The sequence below is a fragment of the Suricata suricatta genome, chromosome 2 (assembly GCF_006229205.1).
Source record: "Suricata suricatta isolate VVHF042 chromosome 2, meerkat_22Aug2017_6uvM2_HiC, whole genome shotgun sequence".
NCBI lineage: Eukaryota > Metazoa > Chordata > Mammalia > Carnivora > Herpestidae > Suricata > Suricata suricatta.
The window spans coordinates 115139214-115165639 of record NC_043701.1 but is presented as its reverse complement, the minus strand read 5'-3'; the positions used below and the strand labels follow the sequence as shown (position 1 = coordinate 115165639).

Below are 26426 nucleotides of genomic sequence, written 5' to 3'. Positions count from 1 at the left end.
CAGAGGACATGAACAGACACTTCTCCAAAGAGGACATCCATGGCCTACAAGCACATGAAATGATGCTCAACATCACTCATCATCAGGGAAACACAAATCAAAACCACACTGAGATACCACCTCACGCCAGTCAGAGGGGCTAAAATGAACAAATCAAGGGACTATAGATGCTGGCGAGGGTGTGGAACGTTTATTTATTTTTGACAGAGAGAGACAGAGCATGAGCAGAGGACGGGCAGAGAGAGAGGGAGACAACACTGAATCCAAAGCAGGCTCCAGGCTCTGAACTGTCAGCACAGAGACCGATATGGGGCTCGAACCCACGAACAGTGAGATCAGGACCTGAGCCAAAGCCGGAAACCCAACAGATTGAGCCACGCAGGTGCCCTTTAATTTTTTTTTTTAATGGGGGAAAAGGAAAAGCTTGGTTGCATTTGAAATTCACCCACAAAAGGAGCTGGCCACTCTGACCTGTAACTCTGACTCTGTGTGGCAGTTCAGGGCACTAAGGAAGGAAAGGACTCAACAAAGAGAAAGCCAAGCCCCCACCCTGAGGCCTGATGAAGCTTCAAGCGGCAGCCACCCCTGCAGGATCGAATGCCACTCCTGGATCCTCCGCAATTAGGAAAAGAACCTGGGATGCCTGTGGCTCCGGTGTTTAAGCAGCCAACTCTTCTAACTCTGGGCCTGATCCCAGGATCATGGAATAGAGCCACGCCTCAAGCCCCATGCTCTGCATGGAGCCTGCCTGGGATTCTCTCTCTTTCTCCCTCTGCCACTCTACCCCAACTGCATGTACACACACTCTCTCTTTCTAAAATAAGATAAAAAATAAAATAAAATAAATGAAACCAACTAAGTTTTCCACTCGAGAAGCTCTTGGTTGGTATGCAGATTACACTCTTTAAAACCAGGTTATGGTTGGGGATACCAGGGGAAACTGAGGGAAAGAGATCATGAATAATAATAATATAAATAACCATTATTTATATATTGTAGCATCTGATACTTATTGAATGATTATTATAGCATCTTAGGAATGTTAAGTGCTGAGTGCTGGCCTAAGTGCTTTTCAAAGACAACCTCAAGACTCACGAATTTATGAGATTGGTATTGTCCTCATTTTACATGTGGGAAAACGGAGAATGATTCACAGTTAAGTGACTTGTCAAAAGCCACAGAGCTACTGAGAACAACAACCGGGCTTCAACCTGAGAAACTCTTGACTCCAGAGCCACAGTTTTTATAAATATGCTCTGATGCTTCGGCCATTGTAATGATGATGATAATGCAACTTACTAAGATCTGCCCTGCACACTTCAATATGCCCATCGGCAAAGCCAATGCTTCCGCAATCTGTCACACCACTGTCTTCTCAGGATTCGACCCCCACACAAGGTTGGAGTAACTATGACCATAATGTAGACTTAATTTTCATTCTTAAAAGCACAACCCTGTCCCCACGCCGAAGGGGCGTCTTACACAACTATGTAGCATCAACTCCTCTACCAGCATTTAATATTCGGTCTAAACAAATGTTTCTTTTATATTTATTCCTCCACAGAATGCAATGTTTAAATTGTCGTTGCTAGTTTCACAAGTCTCCTAATGCCTTCTGTGTAATTGCAGTTTAAAAACAGAAGTATATTCCTCAAAGCTAGGATTCTCCACCGACTGTTTGTTTTTCCCTCTGAAAACTTAGTGGGGAAATTAATGTGTGTGTATGTGTGGGTTAGTTCAAGATGAGGCTTAGTTCAAGAGGAGATTCTCAGAACAAGGACTTAGTTTCAAAAGTTAAACCTCAAAGGAGTAAAAGAAGATAACATATTTGCAACTAAGAAAAATGGACTTTCTTTTTTTTTTTTTTTACAAAATGCCTATTTCATTAATATTCTTCTGCTACAATGTGTTTAAACTTCATTACATCATTTTTACTGGACTTAGCTTTGGATGCTGGAAGTTGGAGTCAACATAAAATAGAGTACACCAAAGAAGCAGTTATAAATAACTTCATTTTACCAAGAGGTTGAAAAGAGTCAGCTGCCAAATCACAAACCCACAAACCACCAACTTTTCCAAACTTCAGTTCCATGATGCCTCAATATATTCAAAAGCAAAAAAAAAAAAAAAAATCATGAACATGAACAGACTGTGTGGTCCTCCACTTATGAAACTGAAACTCCTATCTTGTAGTTAACATTTTCTCTAAACTACTCAGATTTGAAGCCAAAAGCTTTAACTTGTTTTCCTTTTTAAAAAGAAATATAACTTTCTGATGTTACTTGTGAAGATTAAACTCTAGTATGTTCCTAAATGAAAAGAAGGCCCATACATACACATATTGGCAACTTTAATTTTTTTTTCTAATGTTTATTTATTTCTGAGAGAGAGAAAGACAGGGACAGAGACAGAGATAGAGCATGAGTAGGGGAGGGCAGAGAGAGGGAGACAGAGAATCCAAAGCAGGCTCCAGGCTCTGAGCTATCAGCACAGAGCCCGACGCGGGGCTCAAACCCACAAACAGCAAGATCATGACCTGAGCCGAAGATGGATGCTTAACCAACTGAGCCACCCAAGCGCCCCATATTTTTAAATTTTTTAACACATTTTGGCAATTCTTGGGAGGGAGATTTACGGCAGGAAACTACGGATATGTATTTCTGAAAATGGCAATGGCCCAAGATACCACAGAAATCGCATTCCTATGACAAAGATAACTAAAAGGGCCAGTCTTACAGATCCCATGCGCCTCCACTTTGCCAGGGAAAATCCACCTTCTGAAAGTCTGCCTTAGAGTCCCCGAGGTGCCTCAATGTGTTTATTTGGAGCATACATCCCAACACACCAGCTCTTACAGGGCACAATAATTACTGACTAAAATTTGGAGGTGGGGCAGGGTGGAAAATGATTAAGATAAGAATAACTACATTTTCATGATTTAAAATACCATCACCTAGTTATTCAAAAGGGTCATTAAATGCCTGTCAACCTGCCCAAGCCTTTTATCTACCCAACGCCAGAAAGAAAAATGGTAAAAATGTTGTGGAAAAGGAAATAGTTGGCCTTCTCCTCACGGGGCAAAACCTCTAAATTGAAAACAGAGATATCATTGATGGAGCATTCAATGGCAGAATTGATTTCGGATGAAGAAATGATCCCTGGCGGTCATGGGCTCTCCACCATCTGAGTGGCTATGAGGACCTTACACTTGAACACAGTGGCCCATACTCACCAAATCAAACCAATGTGGGACACGAAACCAGGTGAAAATAAAACAAAAAGGCATGTTTTGCATCTTAATTAACTTTCTCCATTTAATATTTTAGTTAGGGAGCTTCTTCTGAAAGCTTCTGAGTGAAGAAAAGGACTAAAAAAAATTGTGCACATCTGTTTATGTATTCAGGAAAAGAATATTCGAACTGGGCATGAGTCCATGGGAAAGCCTGCAAGACATAATCCAGCCCACCAAACACACTGTTCATGTATTAATAAGAAAATTCCAGGTTAGATACTTGCCAAGAGAGGTTTCCTTTTCCAAAAATTATCTTTGGCTATATTTTACATTTGATTTACTCCCGTTGGTGCATAAAAGAAATAAAAGAACTATTGTCCAATACTAGTGGTTGGAATTTGTCTGAACTCTGCTGAAAAGAATATAAATCTACTCATTAAAATTATTTTGAGGAAGAGTATAAATTATAAAGTGTACTGATTGCCTTTTATTTTCATTGTGCTATAAAATCCACATTTATTTTATTATAAACCTTTTAAAAAATATCCTGCAAATAGGCATGATTTGATAAATCCTATATTTTATTTTTATTATCAATAATAGTACTTTGCCTTTTAAGGATTAATTTTTTTACTTATCAAAGTACTTTCATATCAATTAGTGTATTTACATGTATTAATTAGGGTTATTACTTATTAGTGGTGTTATCATCCTAGACCGATTTCTCTTAGGTCTTGAGAATGTGCTAATTTGAAGGCTTATACATGAAAGCATTAAGAAGCACAACTTTGGAATGGGAGTTAAATGGTGTTTATTCTTCATGTAAGATGGCCAGGGGTGATAACAGGCCAGTGTGTTCTGAGGAATTATTAAATAAGTAAATTTTTGTTTATTCAGAGTGGAATGTTTTGGACAATGAACCCAAAGCCCACCAAAAAACCATAGGCAGTAGTTGTTTTTAAATGTTTACTTTTGAGAGAGAGCGTAAGCAGGGGAAGGGCAGAGAGAGAGGGTGACAAGGGATCCGAAGCGGTCTCTATGCTGATACCAAAGAGTCCAATGCAGGGCTTGAACTCACAAATGAGCCATGAGACCATGACTCAGGCTAAAGGTGGATGCTTAACCAACTGAGCCACCCAGGGGCCCTAACAGTATTTTTTTTTTAAGTAAAGGCTACTTACAGCTCAACAAGAATAAACATATCTATTCACAGGTCTGTTGTAATCATAGGAACAAGTAGGACCTACTTGGAGATGGTGGAAGGGAAAACATTTTTGAAGGATGAAAAAAAATTTGAGTGACAAGCAGAAAAGCAGAGCATATATTTAAAATGAAGCAATGGAATATGTTATTGTTTTCAGGAGAGAACATGTCAAAAACTAGAAACACTTTTACTTTTGTGGGTGGAGAACAAATAACATGTAGAAAAAGTGAAAGCATTTAAAAATATTGGGTTACCAACTAGACAGGATGCCCTACAACCTGAAGTTAACTACAGGTAAGGAAACTGGACATTTCCATGTGTTTAAGTGTTTTCGTAAACGGCAGTGATCTGGTACCCTGAGCTCATGCCAGCCATCTGGTTACTTTTGAAGTTTATCATAATGTTCATAAAGCAAGAATTACATTATTACAAAAATAAAACGTTAAATACATTGAGGCAGACAATGCATAAAAATCCATACCACTTGTAATTGATTCGTATTCTGTTCGTTTGGCACAAAACAGGTAAAACACACCACTGAATGGTAAAAGTCGTAACAGAGAAAATAGAACTTTATTATCCGCAGTGACAGTAGCTGAAACAGACATTTAAATACCTTTCCATAGAGTGTTTGGAGCTTGAACGTTAGGTCAGACTAGGAGAGGACTCAGACCTCACCTAGAAACAGTATTTGCATGAACAAGACAAGATAGACAGGAGCAAACTAAGTAAAAGAGCACCATTCTCAGAGGACAGGGGAATAAAGAAGCATGGCCAAAACAGAAGGCACAATCTCCGGAATCAGCAGCCTTGCCTGAATACTGTGCATTTAAGGTCAAGGCTCTCCAATTATCTAAAATGAAATATGAGTTACGACGCCACCGCTGTTATTTATACTCAGATGACAGTTACGAGAGGTAATTTGTGCATGTTTCCAGGTGGGGTTTAGGAAAGGGAGTGAGTGAAGACACTCACAAACACACCAAGTCTCTCCCTTTCCAGGCATGTGGTCAAGTTGCATTCCCCCACCTCCTTGAACCCAGACATAGCCACATGACTCCATTCAGGGGTAAAAGGGAGTAGACATGCAATACTTCCGAGAGGAGGCGTTGACCAGCAGTCAGGGACAAGGCAGCTCTCCCTTCCCCCGCAATGACAGCAGAGGAAGCGTCTAGACAGAGCCCCTATCAGCTGTGGTCATGGGCAGAGCTCCCATAAACCCACAACGGGCAGGTGAGCACAAAGTAAATCTTTCCTCTGCTAAGCTGCCGAGAACTTGGGATTGTCTGTTACCACACCCTAGGCTAGTCTCACTGACTGCTATGCGGGGCAGGTAACAGCAGGCAGTCTCGACAGAAAGGCCTCCACCCTCTCTCCTCTTGGTTTCAAATCCATTTTCTCCATTCAGTTACCTCTGGAAGGCACACACATGCTACTACCATAAATTACTTATCATTGTCAGCCACTTGGCTATGGAAATTATTACTCTTAAAATACGTTCACATGTACAAGGAAGGGAGGGAGAGAAAAGAGAGGGGGATAGAGGAGGAGAGAAAGGCTGGGGGGTGGGGACATAAAGAGAGAAGGACAGACTTGTTGAAGTTCTGGTCCAACCCATGCCAATGATGGGGAAGAAAATATGAGGCCTGAGATTTTCAAGTCATCTACAGGAATCATTGCTTCTCGCTACGAATAATTGGGCTCATGAATTCAGTGAAAGGCAGCGAATGGCTTTAGGCGCCTCCATGAAAGTGAAGTGTCACAGCCCACTTCTAGACACTCCAGGGACCTCTCCCCAGCCTGCTCTGTGCCCCGTAGAGCACGAGTCACAAGCTAATGTGACAACAGGAGCCACAAAGCACCATCATTGAATAAAGTGGGCTAAGCATGTTCTCTTATGCTTTCTGTGTATTTTAAACACCCAAACATGTTCCCCACTTCCTCAAAGAAATATGCTCTCACCTAATGCTCTTGGAAACACCACCCTCTCAGACTATATGGTTTATTTTCACTGCTGATAGAAATATTTTCTCTACTGTAAGACACTGTGGAGGCACAATACAGAATGCCAGCTGACACATGTTCTCCGGAGACAACAGTGGTGGGGGCTGGAAAGAGCACACCTTGTCCCCAAGAAGCCAGCAGTCACCCAGCTCCTGCAGACGGCTGTCATGGAAGCCTGAAGTCTGCTGGTATGACACCTCCCACATTTGGGGAGAAAACTAATGGATAAAGTGAGATTTGTCAACTTCAAAGTGTTAACTTAGTTGGGCAGTGCTGAAACAGACAAGAGTATTTTTTTCTCTCATGTAAAATCTTTTTATTCTTTCCTTTGCTCTTATTTTTATTTTTTAACTCTGGTATAATTAATATACAATATTGTATTAATTTCAGTCAAGTAATACAGTGGTGTGACAATTCTATACTCAGTATTCATGATAACTGTACTCTTAATCCCCTATAAAAAAGAGCATTTTAGCTAATAGGAAATATGTCAGCCATAAGACAGCAATGAAAGGAAATAAATTCTCCAACTTCTAAAAAAATAAAAATAAAACATGAATCCATGAAATCGGTTTAGCTCATGAGCCAGACACTCCACTACTTCTAGCCCCCTTTCTAGAAGCCCAACACAGGCTATTCATCTAGAAATCAAGTCCAACCAATTAACACCATGGATTTCATATGATGTTCCCCGCCATGGTCTAAGTGCTTTGCATAAACTACCTGATTTGCTCCTCCCCAGAACTCCATGACTCCAGACAAGGAAATGAAGCACACATAATTTAAGATTGCTTTAGGGGCCAGAGTTCGGATCCAATCCCAGACGCAGCCCAGGCCCCAACCACTCTAACACTGTGTGAGTGCACATCACAGACAACGGGCCTTGAACTATTACCTCCAGACAGGATCTGCTGAAAGACTGAAAATTACTACCACAAAGGAAACACCCTACACTCCATGTGAGAAAAGCCTTGCTTTCCCCTTTTGACCATTTCCTTTACTTAAATACTGTGGCCTGGTTTTCCAGAAAGACTATTACTTTGTTACTCCAGTTTATCAAAAACGCCAGAAAAGAGCATTTCTGGCTGAGCTCTGAGCACCGACTCATCCCATGAGCACGAGCTCTGTCCGAGCACCTGACATTTCCGACAGAAACACATTCCGGGAGAGCTCCAGCCTGGGAACTGCCAACCAGAGCATTTAATATTTCCAGAATCTTCCTCCCAGCATCCTGCAAAGACGCCATCAAGCCTAATCGCCGTGTGTGCTGTCTGGCGGGCTGACATGTACTGCACTGGTCGGCTCTGACTGGTGCACATCCCGCAGGTGGACACCGGGGACTTTCTCATTTCCAGCACTATCTCCGTAAGACCCCTCCTCCTTGGGCACAAGGGACAGATGACCTCTGAGCAACCAAAGATATGCAACCAAAGTAAAAACCATTTTTCTTTTCCAGGAAAGATTTAGCCCAAGGTCTTTAACAATGACCTGATTTCCCATTCTGACATGACCATGGGCTTTCTTCAGAGTCAAATGAATACTTCTGTTTGATCTCATTTAGCAACAAAATGCCCTAACAGGGGCCCAGCCCTGTTTTCCGTCCTGAATTCCTTCCAGAATTTCTCTCTTAGACCAAGTGAAACACTGCAGGACACTCTGGTAGCTCAGATTCAGAACTTACCTCAGCAGACTCTGTATTGTGAATGAGGCTGGATCCAGAGCACCTTGCCCCTGCCTCCCGACAAAGGGATGCGGTCAAGTATCTGGAATACACGTATTTGGTTTGTTAAGATTATTAAATCCACACTGGGGAAGAAGGAACACAATCTTGAGAGCCTAATTCAACCAAGATTTCTCTGTAAACGACTGGGCCATAAAGGAATACACTGTCACATGTTCTCTTATTCTGCCCATGTGCTGTCGTTGGTGGTTGCACGTGTGACTTGTGGGTTATATCCCGGTGAAAGCTTAGTGTCTGCCTCTAACTAAATGCTCAGCCAGAGTAGCGTCAGTGCGTATGTGGCCAACATCAGAACTAGCCTTTCAAGTCTCGAATGTGGAAAAAATTTTAAACTAGAAATATGTATTTAAATGATAAACAAATTAGCCCACAATATAACGGTTAAGTCACTTCTGGAATAATTGATTTACAAAAATTATGACCCCCTTTATGATGTTTCATCAGAGGGGTGCCTGGGTGACTCAGTCAGATAAACCTCCGACTTCAGCTCAGGTCATGATTTCACAGTTCTAGGGTTCAAGCCCCAAGTCGGGCTGTGTGCTGACAGCTCAGAGTCTGGAGCCAGTTTCAGATTCTGTGCCTCCCTCTCTCTCTGGCTCTCCCCCACTCACATTCTTTCTCTCTCAAAAAATAAATAAACATTAAAAATTTTTTTAAATAAAATGTTTAATTATAGGGACACCTGGGTGGCTCAGTCAGATAAGCCTCCAACTTTGTCTCAGGTCATGATCTCAAAGTTTGTGGGTTGGAACCCTGAGTCAGGCTCTGTGCTGACAATGTAGAGCCTTCTTAGGATTCTCCCTCCTTCTCTGTTCCTCTCCTACTTGTGCTCTCTCTCTCTCTCTCTCTCTCTCTCTCTCAGTTCTCTCAAAGTAATAAACAGGCTTTATGACAATTTTTAAATGTTTAATTATAGACTATAGTAACATAGAAAAGATTTTTTGATGTGATGTTTGGTTTAAAACATGTAAACATCAAGTTTTATAAAAGACCATGAGCACAACTATGGAAATGGATGTGTGCATATGGACAAGGGCATGAGGAAAACATGGGAAACAAAGCCACTCCTTTATAATTGTAGGACTTACGACCTTAAAATATTTCCTCTATCGGGGCGCCTCAGTGGCTCAGTCAATTAAGCGTCTGACTTAGCTCAGGTCATGATCTCATGCTTCCTGAGTTTGAGGCCCGCATTGGCGCTGTGCTGACAGCTAGCTCAGAGCCTGGAGCCTGCTTCAGATTCTGTGTCTCCCTCTCTCATTCTCTACCCCTCCCCCATTCATGTGCTTTCGCTCTCCCTCAAAAATAAACATTAAAAAAAAGATTTTAAAATATTTCCTCTATGGTGATTCCAAAATGACAGTTTTTGAAATATATGTATATAATTAAAATAAAAGACTGAATAATAGTATTCCCTGCAAGTATTCGGCCTCTGATTTCTAGCAGGTTCTAAGAATGACCTAGAGGACTTTTATCACTGCTATGAATTTTACTATTTCACCAAGCAATAAAAATAAAAGTAAACCTATTAAAAGTGTTTTAAGAGACAATTTTCTTCCAAGAATAAAAATGTCTTTTTTAAAACAATATACGTCCTTTTCTAAGACAAGAGCAACCAAATAAATGCACTAAAATATCATCACGCAGCACTAATAACTTCCTTAAGTGTTTCTTTGGAAGCACATCAGCTAAATCCATCCCCAGACATTCAGCTTCCAAGACTCCTTTTATTTTTAATGCCATAATAACCAAACATTCAAACTCAATTCAGTTTTCCAAGTCTTTCCTTGAAGTAAAGGAATTTAGGATTTTCTTAAGGGTTGTCCATTTAGAGAAGAACAGGACACTTAGAAATGGCCATTGAAAGGCTCCCTGAGAAGTGCCACCCATCTCAGTACTCTACAGGGCACTGTGACAGGCTGCCATCCGTCAGTGACCAGCTCAGGGCTCCCTAGACCGACTTACCTAAGAAGGGGGTCTCCAGTCCACCTGTCGTAGAAAATAAAGTGTTGTTGCTCTTTCAGTGAAACATACTTTCTCCTTTGTACATTGAGCTCTGATTGATGAAGTTTAAGGTTTGGCTTTGGATGCAGGAATCTCCTGTTACTTTTCTGAGGGAATATCCCCAGAAGGCAGGAGGAAGACCCCCGAAGATTATGGGCTGCTCCAGCTCTTGATTCCCTGCCCCCACCTGTGAGGCATGCCTCCCTCCACTCACAGAGGACCGAGCCCACGTCCAGCATCTCTAGCAACCACAGGAATATAATTACAGAAGTTCCGTGAGGTCAAAGGTCTTTAGTGAACTGATGCACACAGCCTTCGCACAACCCAGCTTAGGCACATTTAAGCACACCGAGTCCAGCCAGGACAGGGACCCAGCCCTACAATGAGGTCCTAGTGAAAGAAGGGGGCGAGGTGCAGGAGGGAACCTGTTGGTCTTGCCATTTGGGAGGATGGAAGTCTATCACTCCCACTGGTTCAGCTGTGTTACCCAGGCAAGGCATTTAGCCCCTCCATCCTCAGTCTCATCACGGGCAAAATGACCACGACAACAGTCTTTCCGTCATACAGTTGTTAAAGGGACTCAACACGTGACCACATTTAAAGTGCTCTGGCAAACATTTGCTATAGGGGACAGGTAGCTAGTAGGCTTTGCACCGCAAGTAATGGCTGGTCCCACATGGGGAGCTCAGATCGCTGGGACTGGGCGCTCTCAGGTCTCTGGGGCTCCCTGGATATCCTCCTTATTCATGCCCTTGTCCCTATTGTCCCTTTCCCAAGGGAGTTCCAACATTCCTGCATCCATCCATCCATCCAATAACGTTTACCAGTCCACCTACCCAGCACTGTGCTATGGGACAAAACATTAAACATAGCAGATGTTGACCTTATTGTTGTGGAGTGTACACTTTAAATGGCCAGACGGATACACACCAACCAAAATAGTGGAAGAGATGCTTTTAATAAATGAAGACTCCAAACGCATATGGTTCCTGCCCCCTGAAGACTGATGGGGAAACAGGCAAAGACTGGAAATGGCCACATTGTGTGATAACTGCTACCGTGTGATTAATAGTGTTAGGGAAAGAAAAGAGGCGAACGATAGCCAACTTTAGCATAAACTGATCACAGTGCACTACAAACTACACACTTTGCAGCCATGGCTTGGCTGACAGGAAGTGTTAAGTTAAAGGAAAGCACTTCAGGGGCACCTGGGTGGCTTAGTCAGTTAAGTGCGGGACTTCAGCTCAGGTCATCATCTCACAGTTTGTGGCTCTGAGCCCCATCTCGGGCTCTGTGCTGAGAGCTCAGAGCCTGGAGCCTGCTTCAGATTCTGTGTCCCCCTGCCCCCCGGCCTCTCCCCTGCTGGCTCGCTCTCTCTCTCTGCATTTCTATCTTTCTTTCATAAATAAATTAAAAAACATTAAAAAATTTTTAAAGGAAAGCACTTCATGGTCAAGCATCAGAAAAATCCTAATGCAATGGCTTTTCACCTTGTAGAAGGTCCTGCCCATCTTTGAGAATATGATTCATGTTAATAGTACTTTTTCCTAAAGAAGCATTTGTATGCACAAAACTTTGCACCTACTGCAAGAATAAATTTAGTTTTTTTAAGCTAGACACAGAATTCTTCTTAGGGGCATCAAGATTCTTCACTTAGCAAAAGCATTATTTTTTTTAATGAGGTGCATAGGGCAGATTAAAAGAAAATCATGAAAGAAAATAAAATAAAGCAGAAAAGGTAAAGAAAAGAAGATTACTTATTGGGTATTTGAGGAGAAAGGGAGAGGGTGGAGGGTAAAACAGGATGAAAGGTAAGTTCCCCAGTAAGACCGCATGTGTCAGGGACTCCAGGTACGAGGAGAGTCGATAAGAAACATCCAATAAACTGAGTAACGAGAGGTTGAAAAATGCACATAACAGCAATACACAGAGTATGTGGTTTTAAACTATCCAAAATTGTTAATAAAACTGAACTGCTTACACAGCTGTGTGTCAATGGTATGCTGGACAAATTTTTTTAAATCTGAATGAAGAAAAAAGTTTTAACGTTTATTTATTTTTGAGAGACAGAGAGAACGTGAGCAGGAAAGGGGCAGAGAGAGAGGGAGACACAGAATCCAAAGCAGGTTTCAGGCTCTGAGCTGTCAGCACAGAGCCTGGGGCTCAAACTCACAAACTGTGAGCTCATGACCTGCACTGAAGTCAGCTGCCTGAGCCACCCAGGTGCCCCTGAGTGAAGATTTTTAAAACCTGAATAATGTGGATGATGTGGGGCAGAAACGGAACAACAGGTGAAGGGGCGGAGCCATGGTGAACTCAGAGTCAGACATGATAAGGAAGGTACAAGCATGCTAGGTGTGGGGCTCCTGCCCAGCATCCTGAAACATCAAAGGACAAAGCAGCCCCAGTAGATTAGGTTTGGAGACACCCAGGACACCGACATCTGGATCATACATAAATTTCAGTTAGTTCGAGGACCCCTTGTAACCTAGCCAAGGATTTCACCATAACAACCCACCATCCCAATGGGATTCATTCACTGCTTATACAGTTAATATTGACTGATCTGCTACTAGATGCTTTGCTGGAACCAACGTGAAAGACGAAAACTCCAAGACCAAGTCACAGAGAACAAACTCATTATTCTTGCCTGGGAATAAAACAAACAATAAATTGTGAAGGAAACCCCCCCCCCCGAAATATGGGTTACCAAATACGTGAAGTCCAATATGGGTACAATATGTTTCATGTGTCCCTTGTAATTCTTCCAACCACCTAATGTGCCAGGATAACGTTTCAAAGGATCATGCAAATTGGGTCAGCACTTACAACTACTTTTAGACTAATTGTAAGATGAAAAGGTGACTTTTGAAATTAGGCTTTATGCTGCACCCAAAAAAGTCTCTGAAAATGTGGGGATGGATGGGGAGTCTGAGATGAAAATGAATGGAGAACACCAGGACCACTTATTTAATGTGGTGTGTGACCCCTGTGTTAATTGAAACCTCCTGGCTGAAAGTACAAATGGTAATAGCACTACTAATAGCACTACTGATGACTTTCATCACCATTTACGAAAGGAGATGCTAGAAGGATGTGCAAGCAGATCCTACAGGGCCAGCAGGATTTAGGTAAGCACCTGAATGCGTTGCTCTCTTCCATACTCTCTCAATGGTCCTACTGACCATAAGTGAAGTGAGAGTTGAAACAGGTGTAAATGTGTTCGCCTACAACCACATCTCTACACTGAGCGCAGTGTGTAAGAGCAAGAACCAAGCAAGGAAACAGGATTTTATTAAAGCCTAGAAGCAAGAACAACCTCAACATCTCCACCCTGGCAATTGGCAACTTCCTAATAAAGAGGGAGGAAGATCCTTGGTTCTGGATTGAAATTAAGAAGTAAGAAATACAGTCACTTATAGAATTTAGAAACAAGAAACCCAGATTTTCAGAACTCCTGTCAGGTTCCTAAACTAATTGAAGTAAAATAAAATTAATGTTAAAAAGGCACACTCACTGAATTTTTAAAGTGTGAGTCCATTTAATGAATGGCCTTTGAATGAACACTTATAAATTAAATATTTTTGATCTAGAAATTCTTTTAATGTTTTATACATCTCCTACAGGTATGAGTAAAAGGCTCTATCTTCTTAGACATGAGGTTTTAAATTGGTTTGTTTCTCTATATTAGTGGGGTTTTTTTAAGTTTATTTATTTATTTTTGAGAGAGAGAGTGTGCCCCAAGCAGGCTCTGTGTCAGTGCAGAGCCTGATGTGGGGCTCAATCTCATGAACCGTGAGATGATGACCTGAGCCGAAATCAAGAGTCAGACACTAAGCGGAGTGAGCCCCCCAGGTGCCCCACAGCAGTGTTTATTTCCAGTTTATAAACTAATTCATAAGTGAGAATCATCCAAGACATACCTAAATAACCTGAAATAGCTTCCTTTTTTGTATTTATAATTTGTTTACAGTAGCTATAAGTATTTCCCCATCTAATCTGAGAATTCATTCTAATATGGGTTTTTTTAATGTCTGTCTATTTTCTTTTGAAAGAGAGAGAGAAAGGGAGGGGCAGAGAGAGAGGGAGACACAAAATTTGAAGCAGGGTCCAGGCTCCGAGCTGTTAGCACAGAGCCTGACGCAAGGCTCAAACTCATGGTCCACAAGATTGTGACCTGAGCCGAAGTCAGACGCTTAACTGACTGAGCCACCCAGGTGCCCCTATTCTCTCTAATGTTTTGATTTTGACCTGAGAAAGCAAGCTCGGGAGACAACTAGTCCAGGGTTGCATCTGGGTCCCTGAATAGTCACTACCTCCTCCAGGTTGTTGAGGAGATGGAAGGCAATGATGTAGGAAATTTGCTACTAGAGGCGCTTCATAAATACTGTTCCTTCCTTTTCCTGCTACTGTGTGCCAGACACAGAACTGGAATTTTTTCAGTGAAATCACAGGCTTGGAATCAGATTCCCTGAATGTAGCTCAGTCCCAGTAAGAGTACACTTACTTAATCCCCCAATAAATAAATGACGGTTCTGTTTCTCGTCCCATTGCATCCATAGGTTTTATTCTGAAGGTCAGTGGGAAGAACTGAGCTCTTGATGTAAAGCATGAGGGAAAAGAGGAGTCAAGAGAATGTTCTTCATTCCCCTGCCCCTCATCCCAACCAGGCCATCCCCAATTTGCCCTGTCCACCCCCACCCCAAGCTCCATACCCCCACCTCCAGAATCACATTCCAGATACACTCAACTCTGAACAGACTGTAGAAACTTTTAGAACAATTTACTTTTATAGAATGATTATCAGATGAAGATGATAACTATCATGTATTCATCTAACAAATATACATTGAGACCCCTGTCTGTGGCCAAGCAGTACAATAGAAACTATGGTTTCGACAGTAAAACTAGAGGGAGGCTGATAAAATATTTTGTAAGAGTTTATCTGAGAAACTAATTTATCAATGCCTATTATGCAATACAAATAATGGATCTAAATAAGAAATGCCGCATTGAGCAGATCCCATATCTGTAATACAGACATGCAGTAAATACTCAGGAGTATGGAGCTGACCAAGTATTAGGTTAATAAAACCTGATGAACCTGAATGTGAGACAGGAAACCACTAAAACCCTAGAGGTGAAAGCAGGAAACAGCCTCCTTGACCTCAACTGCAGCAATTTCCTACTCAACACATCCCCAAAGGCAAGAGAATCAAGAGCAAAAATGAACTATTGGGACCTCATTAAGATTAAAAGCTTCTGCACTGCGAAGGAAACTATCAAGAAAATAGGCAACTGATGGAATGGAAAAAGATAGTTGCAAATGACATATCGGTTAAAGGGTTAGTATCTGAAATCCACAAGGAACTTACCAAGCTCCACACCCAAAAAACAAATAATTCAGTAAAGAAATGGGCAGAAGACATGAATAGACACTTCTCCAAAGAGGACATCCAGATGGCCAACAGACACATGATGATGCTCAGCGTCATTCATCATCAGGGAAATACAAATCAAAACCACTCTGAGATACCACCTCCTGCCAGTCAGAGTGCCTAAATTCAAGAGACTATAGATGCTGGCGAGGATGTGGATAAATGGGCACCCTCCTACACTGTTGGTGGGAATGTAAACTGGTACATTTGGGAACAGTATAGAGGTTCCTCAAAAAATTATCCATAGAACTCCCCTATGACCAAGCAATAGCACTGCTGGGGATTTACCCAAGGGATACAGAAGTGCTGATGCATGCCCATGTACCCCAATGTTCACAGCAGCACCTTCAACAGTAGTCAAATCATGGAAAGAGACTAAATGTCCAACAACTGATGAATGAATCAAGAAGATGTGGTTTATCCATACAACAAATATACTACATGGCAATGAGAAAGAATGAAATCTGGCCTTTCGTGGCAACATGGATGGACCTCAAGAGTGTTATGCTAATCGAAATAAGTCAGGCAAAGAAGGACAGATTCCATATGTTTTCACTCATAGGTCAACAGGAGAAACTTAGCAGAGGACCATGGGGAAAGGAAGTGGGGGAAAAGAGTTAGGGAGCAAGACAAATCAAGAGAGACTCTTGAATACTGAAAACAAACTGAGGGCTGAAGGGGGGGGAGGAGGGGGTTGATGGCCATGGAGGAGGGAATTTGTGGGGGAGAGCACTGGGTATTATATGGAAACCAACTTGACAATAAACCAAAAATGAAAATAAAATAAAATAAAATAAAGCCTAATGATTGACCCAGAACTGATTTTTCCCTAATTGCTTCAACCAAAACAACAGGAAGACTTACTGTTGTCTTTGTCTCTTGTCACCAACAAATTAGAAAACAACAGGATGTTGAGAAGACCTTTCCGCTGTCTTCTGCCCTAAGAAAATTACCAGGAAACTGATGATACTGTTAAGTAGACTGTGATAACCACATTTTGTTGAGCATTATTTCCGGTAATCATTAACAATCCCCATGAGTTAACCCCCATTATTATTCCTATTTTACAAATGTGGAACTGAGGCACAGAGAGGTCAAAGTCAAGGCTGCACAGCTGAGAAACCAGGGAGCCAAGATTTGAACACAGTCTGAACCAAGAGCCCAGAGCCCTGACCATTATACTTTGCTATCTCCCATTTATGACCATTCGTATTATCTCTGTCCCCCTTTTGCCACATACCTCTTTTTCAGAATCCCAAATAAAACAAACCATCACATGCAGCTGATGTCAGATAGCAAAGGTGGGACAGACTTCTCTGAGGGCAGGGTTGGTGGCCTTAGCCCCTAGCAAGGGCTTGAAACACACAAAGGCTCAATAAATAATCAGCTGTTCAAATGAGCCAGAAAGCAGGTTCATTTCTGAAGCTTCCTGGTCCATACAGCACTTTTTTTTTAAAACACTTTCCTCTTTCTTCTAAAAAACAAGTACAGGATGGGATAAGATCTGTTCACCTATAGATTTCAATCTTTATCTCTTGAATTTTGTAAAGCAATTTCATAGTAATCTAAAAGTTAAATATAATAACATTGTTTACATATATATGTAATTTTGCTTACTACATATGACAAATCAATTTTATGATTGTGGGAAAAACTAAAATGCCATCAAATGACTGTGTAAATTAAGGTCGTCATAAGAAAAGTCTGGTAGAGGGGTGCCTGGGTGACTCAGTTGGTTGAATGACTGATTCTTGATTTTGACTCAGGTCACGATCTCATGGTTCCTGAGATCAAGCCCCACAATGGGCTCCACACTGACACAGAGCCTACCTGGGATTCTCTCTCCCTCTTTACCCCTCCCCTACTCACACATGAGCACATGCAGACACTCTGTCTCTCTCTCTCTCAATACAAATGAACATTTATAAAAAGACACCGATAATTGTATACTTCTAGACAGGATGGAATTGCTGGTACAGACTGTATAGCGTGTGATATCCTGTAGCATATTCAGCTTAACATAAATCACCAACAAACTCCTCATTATTTATTGCCTGTGGAATAAAGATATCAAGTCACTCCCATTAGTTCCCGTCCCGATGCACTCTTCAACTTAACAACTCAGAAACTGAGAATGCATCACATTGTCAAACCCAAATGGGAAAGTCATTAAAGTATACAGAAATCTATTCTGGGTCTTCCTGCCTAGGTCCATGAAGAGTGACTGCTACATAATAAAAATACTGAAAGTAAATCAACACCTTTAATTTCAACATGGGATTTTTCACGCATTTCACTTATTGATAATTATATCTCTTGCCCTCTCTTTGAATTCTAATCATTGTCTAGAAGCATCTCATTGCCTCTGGTGTGAGGCAGTGTTGTGCCTACATGACATTCAAGGTGAGGTCAAGAGAAGAGCTCCCCTTAAAAGCTTTAAACTTTAAAAGGTACATCAGAATAAATGAACAAACAACATAATAGCAAATCTTACAGCCCCATAATGGTACAGAATGCTCAAATACAATGAGTTGGGGGATTTGCTTTCTTGCCTTCCTCACCTGGCTCTCTACATGACAGATATCTTATGCAACTTTCATTACTTTCTGGAAACCCTACCTGCATGAGGAATGTGGTTTAAAACAATTCTTCCCTCTGAAACATGTCTAGAGGACTGTGCAGTACATAAAGCAACACATATTTGCTAATTATTTCCCATGGGCAAGGCAATGCCTCAATTAGCCAACCTGAATGCCTTCCCCCTGATATGGGGGGATGAGACTCACTTCCCTTGTTCAGTGACAAAGATAAAGCAAGGCAGTGTGGGTAAGGGCGCGTGTGACATGCTCAGACTGACTTCAAATTCTGGTTCCATCAGTTATGACATACTGGCATGCTTCTTTTGAAAAAGAGCACAGTGAACCTTGAATAAATGTTTGTCATTTATTATTATTGAAGAGGAGCGTCAATGTAAGAAATGGAAACGCGGTGCACTTTTGTGAGGATAACAATAAACAAAGGGGGCTCAGTCTCAGAGGAAAGAATGGGAGTGAGTCTGGAGAGGTGAGACCACAGGCTCTGGGAACAATGAACTATCTAAGACAAGCATACAGAAGGGCTTGGAGACTAGGGGAGGAGGAAAAAAAGCAGAATATTTAGGCAAGGGAGAGGGACTGTAATGGAAATAAGTCATCTTAGAATAAGCACACACACATTCATATATTCTTGTGTGTGTGTGTGTGTGCGACATCGAACACATGCATTCATCCCTACTGCCTCTGGAAATAAAATCTGTTAGACTAAAAGTGCAAATATTTTATAAAATCAGCAAGGGCAAAAGAAGATGAGAGAGGAAATACTAGCAGTTAAGAGCTGTAGCGGAGCTTTGGGAGAAGCAGAGAGGCCACAGAGCTGAGACCACAAACACCAGATGTGGGCAGAGGGTGGAGCTGAGTGGCAGCAGGGCGGCGAGTAAGAACCCACACCTCAGGTAGGCACAGTCCCTTCCACCCACTGCCCCTCTGCTGAGCTCCAGGCACACTGGCAGCTGCTCCAGAAGACTAGAAGGTTCTTCTGGGCACCCGCTGAACAGCTGAATGGTTTCCCAACCACATCCAGTTCCCCCACTTGGCTTCACTACAGTCAAGCCCACCAGTTTTCCTGTTTTTCCCATGCAGAGCATCTAACCAGCAGCTTTGAAATAAATTTACTTCACATAAATAATATTCTGTAAAGCTTTCCAACCTTTTTATTACAGTAGGATCCTCAACATTTCTTTAGGCTTTCTGGGTTCATTGAAAAAAAAAACACCAAAAACCACAGGGTTAATTGACTTCCTAGGTCAAGGTCTAACAGTGTAGATTTTCCTGCTTAACATCCCCAGTAAACTTTTATATTCATAGAATGAGATGTACGATGAATGTTTGTGAGGTATAATCCTGTGTTAAAAGGAAAAGAAAATAGGCAGGTATCAGACAGACCTATAGTTTGACTTCTGACTTTGCCACATACTGGCTTTGTGATCTCAAATAAATCACTTAAATTCTCTAAGCCTTACACCTAAATTAGGCCACAATATCTCCTTTGCAAAGCTGATAAAATGAGATACTGCACATAGCTAGTAAGGAACCACATGTTTGATGCATAGTAGCTATGTAATAAACATTAGTTTTCTTCTTTTCTATTCTTTCTCATCCATTCCCTGCCCTTCACTCTAACCCTTGTGCCTAGAAAATAAATAATACATATGTAGAGGCTCTTGTTTTATGGTCATTCCACAGCACTTATAGAAAATGTGCATCCCTTGGTCTTTCTGCCAGTATGTCTGGTCTGTGGCCAAGGTTTATGAAAAGGAGCTTATGTGCAAGAAACTCTCAGCCGAATCAAGGAAATCAGCATTCATACAAATTTAAGATTTATAGCTGACCTATTTCACAAACAGGATGAATATGACTCCAGATAAGTACAACCCAGCATATTAATTCTAATAACCTTTTATCTGCCACTTAAAAATTCCAATCCACCAGCCAGGAATCTGGAAGATACAGGACTGAATTCTGAGAGAAAGATTTAGAAGGTTCATCAGTGCTTCCAAAAATGGAAACAGAGTCAAGACTGAGCTATCGGAGAAGACAGAACCCTTGACTGGGCGAGACAGTCTGGAAACTGGGTGACCTCTTGAGTCCTTTCCCATCAGGGTCTGTAACAGGAAACGGATTAAATTCAGGGCCCAGGTGGCCCCTTCTGAAACTGAAGGGCAGTGCCCCTGAAAAACCCACACAGTTTTGTTCTCTGGTTACACAGAGTGGGTTGCATCAGGAAATATTTTCTATCATAAAGAATTCAAGCAAATTTTAAAGGAAAAGTGGTCTTTAGGGGGAAAAATGGATTCTTTGAGCCAGCTCCTTCTCTGATTTGGGAATGCCACGAAACAAGGGAAGCGGTTCCATGGAGCAACAAGTAAGCAACAAGTGACAAGGGTTCACGTTCACATCATCATCTAAATAGCAGAAAGCACTGCTATAACTTGAAAGAGAAAAATCTTTGTTTGACAGATGTCATTGATGGAAAACTGATCCCAAAGTTCCCTATAAAAAAAATCATGAATATTGTCATTCATGTTCATGTGACCCCAAAGATAAACAGTGTTCAAGCCTTTGTTTACCCAGTATCCAGTTACTGAACCTCTACTATGAGGGGGACACCATAGGGAGAAGTGTACCAAATGCACTGCATGGCTGGTGTTTCACTCTAATAACATCCACAAAGATTAACATTCGTTGGCTGCTCTCTCTGTCCAGAGAATGTTAATCACTTGACAGGCAGAATCCTAATTATATGTTTCTTCAAAACAGTTCTAAGAGGGGCATCTGAGTGCTTCAGTCAGTTAAGCATCCAACTCTTGGTTTCAGCTCAGGTCATGATCTCACAGTTCATGGGATCAAGCCCACGTTGGGCTCTGTGCTGACAGCTCAGAGCCTGCTTGGGATTCTCTCTCTCTGTCTCTCTCTCTGACCCTCCTCTGCTCATTCTCTCCCTCAAAATAACAAATAAACTTAGGGGCACCTGGATAGTTCAGTTGGTTAAAGTCTCCAACTTCAGCTCAGGTCATGATCTCACAGTTTATGGGTTTGAGCCCCACATCAGGCTCCATGCTGACAACTCAAAATCTGGAGTCTGCTTCAGATTTGGTGTCTCCCTCTGCTTGTGCTGTCTCTCTCTCTCTCTCAAAAAAAAAAAAAAAAACAGGGGCACCTGGATGACTCAGTCGGTTAAGGTCTGACTTTGACTCAGGTCACGATCTCACGGTTTGTGGGTTCGACCCCACATCAGGCTCTGTGCTGACAGCTAGCTCAGAGCCTAGAGCCTGCTTCTGATTCTGTGTCTCCCTCTCTCTCTGATCCTCCCCTGCTCACACTGTCTGTCTCTCAAAAATAAATAAAAAACATTTAAAAATATTTTTAAAAAACATTTAAAATTTTTAATAAATCTAACAAAAACAGTTCTAAGAGATAGATATTTTTTACTAATATTTTCATCACAATACTCTTCATGCCCATATGAAAATTTAAGTTACTGGCCCTGGGTTTCCCAGCCAGGGAACGGTGGAGCCTTGATTTGAACCAAGCAGGTGAACTTGAGCTCACACTCCCACGTTTGCATAACATTTTACACTCCCATAAAAGACATGATTTCATGTGATCCCCATAAGACATTTATTAAATGGGAAAGGAGTCTATTTGGCTTCAAGCAAACAAACCAAGAATCAATTTAAAGATGACATCCATGATCACAACTTGTTTCCATGTCACAGAGGGGTCTGAAATCCTGCTCTTGCACTTGGCTGTGATTTCAGTAGGGTCTCCTACAGCTGAATCCAATGAGCCCATTCTGCCATCTTTTAAAATCCATCCTCTAAAATCTCACAAGGTTTAGGACTTCTGACATTCAGACATCAAAAAAACATGGCAGTAAAGGAAATAGAAGAGATGGCTTTTTAAAAAAAGTAGTTAAAGCTAATGATATGGACTGTGATATTGGGGGGGCTGAGACCTTCCTCAAATATAAACCATTAGGCGAAGATGAGCAGCTTCTTTCCAGAGCAGCAGACACTGATCTGGTGACACAGCCCTTGGTTATAATGACTTCAGGTCTGTGATACCAAATGAATAACACCTGTGTGATCATACTGGGTGATGGGTGTTGGCGCAGGCGAGTGACCTTGATCACCTCCCCATTACTGAATTGTTGCCATAAAGGCTGAGTCTCCATTTTCTTAGCCATTATTTTGTAGCAAATTCACCCATACTTAATGGCAGCCTGAGCTTCTATGTAATCTTGCACCACAAATTTCCTGCCTCACAGCAAGACCAGAATAATTAAGTGGTTGTATGGTCACACAGTTGTCTGTGGACAAAAGAAGTAGAGAAAAAACAAAGTTATCTTGTAGTTTTTGAATGGACACCTGCTAATAGCCTATAGAGTATTTTTAAATAAAATTTTGATTATGATATGCACAGATAGAATTCTACTTATGACCATTGAAACAGGATTAATTTGGTATCACAAATTAGTTTAAGTGACTTGTTAAACTATGAGTTTATATTCTAGAATGGTCAAACATGTAACTCAAGACAGCTGCAAAAATAACAAAGAAATTAGACATATTTCTAAAGGAAAAATGCCCCATCTGGTATTTTCCTGTCTCCCAGGGTAAGAGTTTCTCACTTATTAGAATGAACAAGTTTAAATCCATCCTTGGTATGATCTAGTGTTTTACTCATCCTTTTTCCCTGACACTCTGTTACATTTCCTCTGATTTCTTTGCCTCCCCAGTCCACCTGCTTTTTTCTGCCTTCTCTTCCCTCTCTTCTCTTTGCAATAAGATTAAGCAGATATTATAATTTTGTTGTTGCCTCCACACTGTCCTACCAAGCTCATTCTTGTCTCAAGTCCTAGGCTCTCGTGAAGAATTCAGCCAAATTCCATCAACACAGAGTTACTGGCTGACGGACACATAGGCACATATGAAAACAGTGTGGCTCATCTTTGTTGTGGCCCTGCCTTTCCACTGATAAATCACTGAATTAAAAATTAGAAAAAGTACTTTTATGGTCTTCGATATTTAATTATTTGATTTCATTCCTGAAAGCTAGAAGGAAAAAAACATGAGCACGCCTTAAAGACATTTGACATGTAAAATTCTTACACCTGAAAAAATCAGAATATCTGATTCCAAAGTCAGGATTTTTAAGAAGTAATATGGGGCACAAGCACTATTTGTCTTTCTCAAATATTTATCAGTTTCCCCTTCATCGTGTTGAATAACAGAAATAAGATCACTGGAATAAAGCAGCTTCACAAGAAAAAGCATCTTTCAGGTTGTGTGCCTCAGCCCTATCTTAGTGTCTTTATCTGTAATAAATGCCTTGTCTTTGTCTAGCATTACCTACCAGAGAGAAATCAACTGGATACAATCATTTCTTTTCAGTTGTGTATTTTTAAAAAATAAAAGGCTGTCAAAATGAGCTGACACTGAAGACAAGGAGTTGGTTGCTGGGTTGAATAGAAGAACCTAGGAGTCAAGTAAAATATTGCTGGTGACAAATAATCCCTTTCCTCTTGGCATGATGCCGTTTCATTCTGGGTGACTTAGTGGTCTCTGAAAATTGGGAGATTATTTTCCTATCCTAAGGTAACTTTAAAAAGATTTGGCAAATTTAGGATTCTCTTCCGTGTTTTCTTAGAGCTCTTCTTGCTTTAATCTTCGGATAACATTGAAAATACCAAGATTTAATGAAATGATCTTGATGTGATCATTTTACTTTCTATCAGAAGGCACTGCTGGATGGCAAATTTTATTTATTTTTTTTTGTTTGAGTACATCTTTATTTTTTTAAGATCATACAGAATTTTTTTTCCATAATATTTTATTGTCAAATTGTTTTCCATACAACACCCAGTGCTCTTCCCCTTAAGTGCCCTCCACCATCACCACCACCTCTTTTCCCCCTCCCCCTTCCCCTTCAACTCTCAGTTCATTATCAGCATTCAATAGTTTCTCAAGTTTTGCATCAAAAAAACAGCTAATGTTAACAGTATCATAAGGATCTGCAAAAGGAGCATGAATAAGAGTAAGTACCAAATTTAATTATGCCATCATCTATTCAGATAGCTTAAAAGCAAGCTAGATCAATGGTCCATGCACTGAAAAATCCATGAAATGCTAATCTTTCAAAAAGAACAGTAGGTGACTTCTGAGGAAGATGGCGGAGTGGGAGAATCCTAAGGTCCTCTCCTCCCAAGAATACAACTAGAGAACACCCACATCAGTGTAAATAACCCAGAACCGACTCTCCACAGCTAAATGCAGAGCAGAGGCCACACTGGAGAGGGTAGGAAGGGCAAAGATGTTAGTTGGTGGCTAAAAATATCTGTGGGTCTGCCCACTGGAAGGAGGGAGCTGCAGGCATGAGAATACCCTCACACCAGGCACCCCAGGAATGGGGATCTGCTTGGAGAGGATAAATCCCCATAACACTTGGCTTTGAAAACCAAAAGGGCCTAATTATGTGAGCTCTTATAATAACTGGGGCTTAATACTTGGAACTTCAAAAATTAGTAGGGCTGGCTCTGGGAGAGCCAGGAGGCAAAGTGAGTCCCTGCACTTAAAGAGACAAGCACAACAAGCAGCCCTGCAGAGATACAGCACTTTTTGAGATGTGACTGTTTGAAAAATGCCTGGACAGCCGTTTGGTCCACTCCTGTCAGAGCTTGTCTCAGAGGGGCAGGGACTGCTGGGGGAGTTCTCCAGGAACAAAAGAGCTGGAAGGCACCATTTCTGATTCCGGCCCTGCAGCCTTGATACACTGACCTCTGTGGGAACCAGCAGAGCACCAACACTCATCACCTGACTTGGTAACAGTGTACCATGCCCCTGCACTCTCGTGAGGATTCTCCCCTAAGGCCCTGTGGCAGGAATTTCCTGAAGTGACTCCAGGTCTTCTCCCACCACAGTCCTGCACAAACCTTGCTAACACCACAAACTCTGCCCCCTCAACAGACCCTTGGTGGGAGCCCATCCAAGCAGTGTCACAAGCCTTGCAGGTGCAAGGAGCCCTTACAGAGGTCAACACCACTCCGAAGTGACTTCAAAGTTCCAAACCAGGGACAGTGGAAGTCAGTCACATACACCAGTTAGACTATGACCCCAACAGCAGGCTGAAGGTAGACATCTAGTCTGACTGCAGGCCCCACCCACCAATGCAAGCTTCTCAGAGGAAAACACAGAAAACAGACTATGTGGGTCCATGCTACTGCATCTTTGACAAATACCTGGTCTGACTCAACTCAAGCCCAAGGTAGCCCCAGACTGGCCCACTAACAAGACAGGGACCAAATAAGAGAGCCACTGCAGATGACCAGACTGAAGGATAAGTGGCTCAGACACAACAGGGCACATATAATAAGCAACACACACAGGAGACATCCCTAAAGTCCCAACTGCTAATGAACAGGGGGCACTGCACTACAGGACTTCTTCTTCATAAAGTCATTACCTCCAAGAGCAAGAGACGTAGCTGACTTTCCTAACACAGAGAAACAGATACAGAGAGTTAGACAAAATGAGGGGACAGAGTAATAGGTCCCAAATGAAGAACAGGAAGAGACCTAAGCACAATGGATGTAAGGAATATGCTTGATAGAGAATTCGGACCCTTAATAGACAGAGAGATCACATAAAAAAGAAGCAATCAGAGATGAAGGACTCAATAACTGAAATGAAAAATACATAAGAGGGAATACACAGGAGACTACAGGAAGCAGGAGAATGGATCAGCGATGTGGAGGACATAACAACTTAAGGTAATTAAGCTGAATAGAAGAGAGAAAAATAAAAATAAAAAGTGAAAATAGACTTAAGGAACTCGGTAACACAGTAAGCATAACATGTGCATTACAGGGATCCCAGGAGAAGAGAGAGAAAAGGAGCAGAAAATTTATTTGAATACATAATAGCTAAAACCATCCTGAATATGGTGAAGGAAACAGAAATTCAGATCCAGGAGACACAAAGAGCCCCCCCAAAAATCAACCCAGGTCACCATATTAATCAAAATGGTGAAAAGTAGTGATAAAGAGAGAATTTTCAAAGCAGCAAAACCAAAGAAAACAGTTTCATACAAGGAAAACCCCGTAAATCTCTCAGCAGATTTTTCAGTTGAAAATGTGCAGGTTAGAGGGGAGTAGTATGATCTACTCAAAGAGCTAAAAGAAAAAGGCCTGCATCCAAGAATAGTCTAT

At 41.5% G+C, this 26426-nt stretch overlaps 1 protein-coding gene across 1 annotated transcript in view; it reads right to left on the bottom strand.

Moving 5' to 3' along the window:
• Positions 1 to 26426, bottom strand: part of PRKG1 (protein kinase cGMP-dependent 1) — a 1238870-nt gene that overhangs the window by 1171647 nt on the left and 40797 nt on the right. The window lies entirely within an intron of this gene.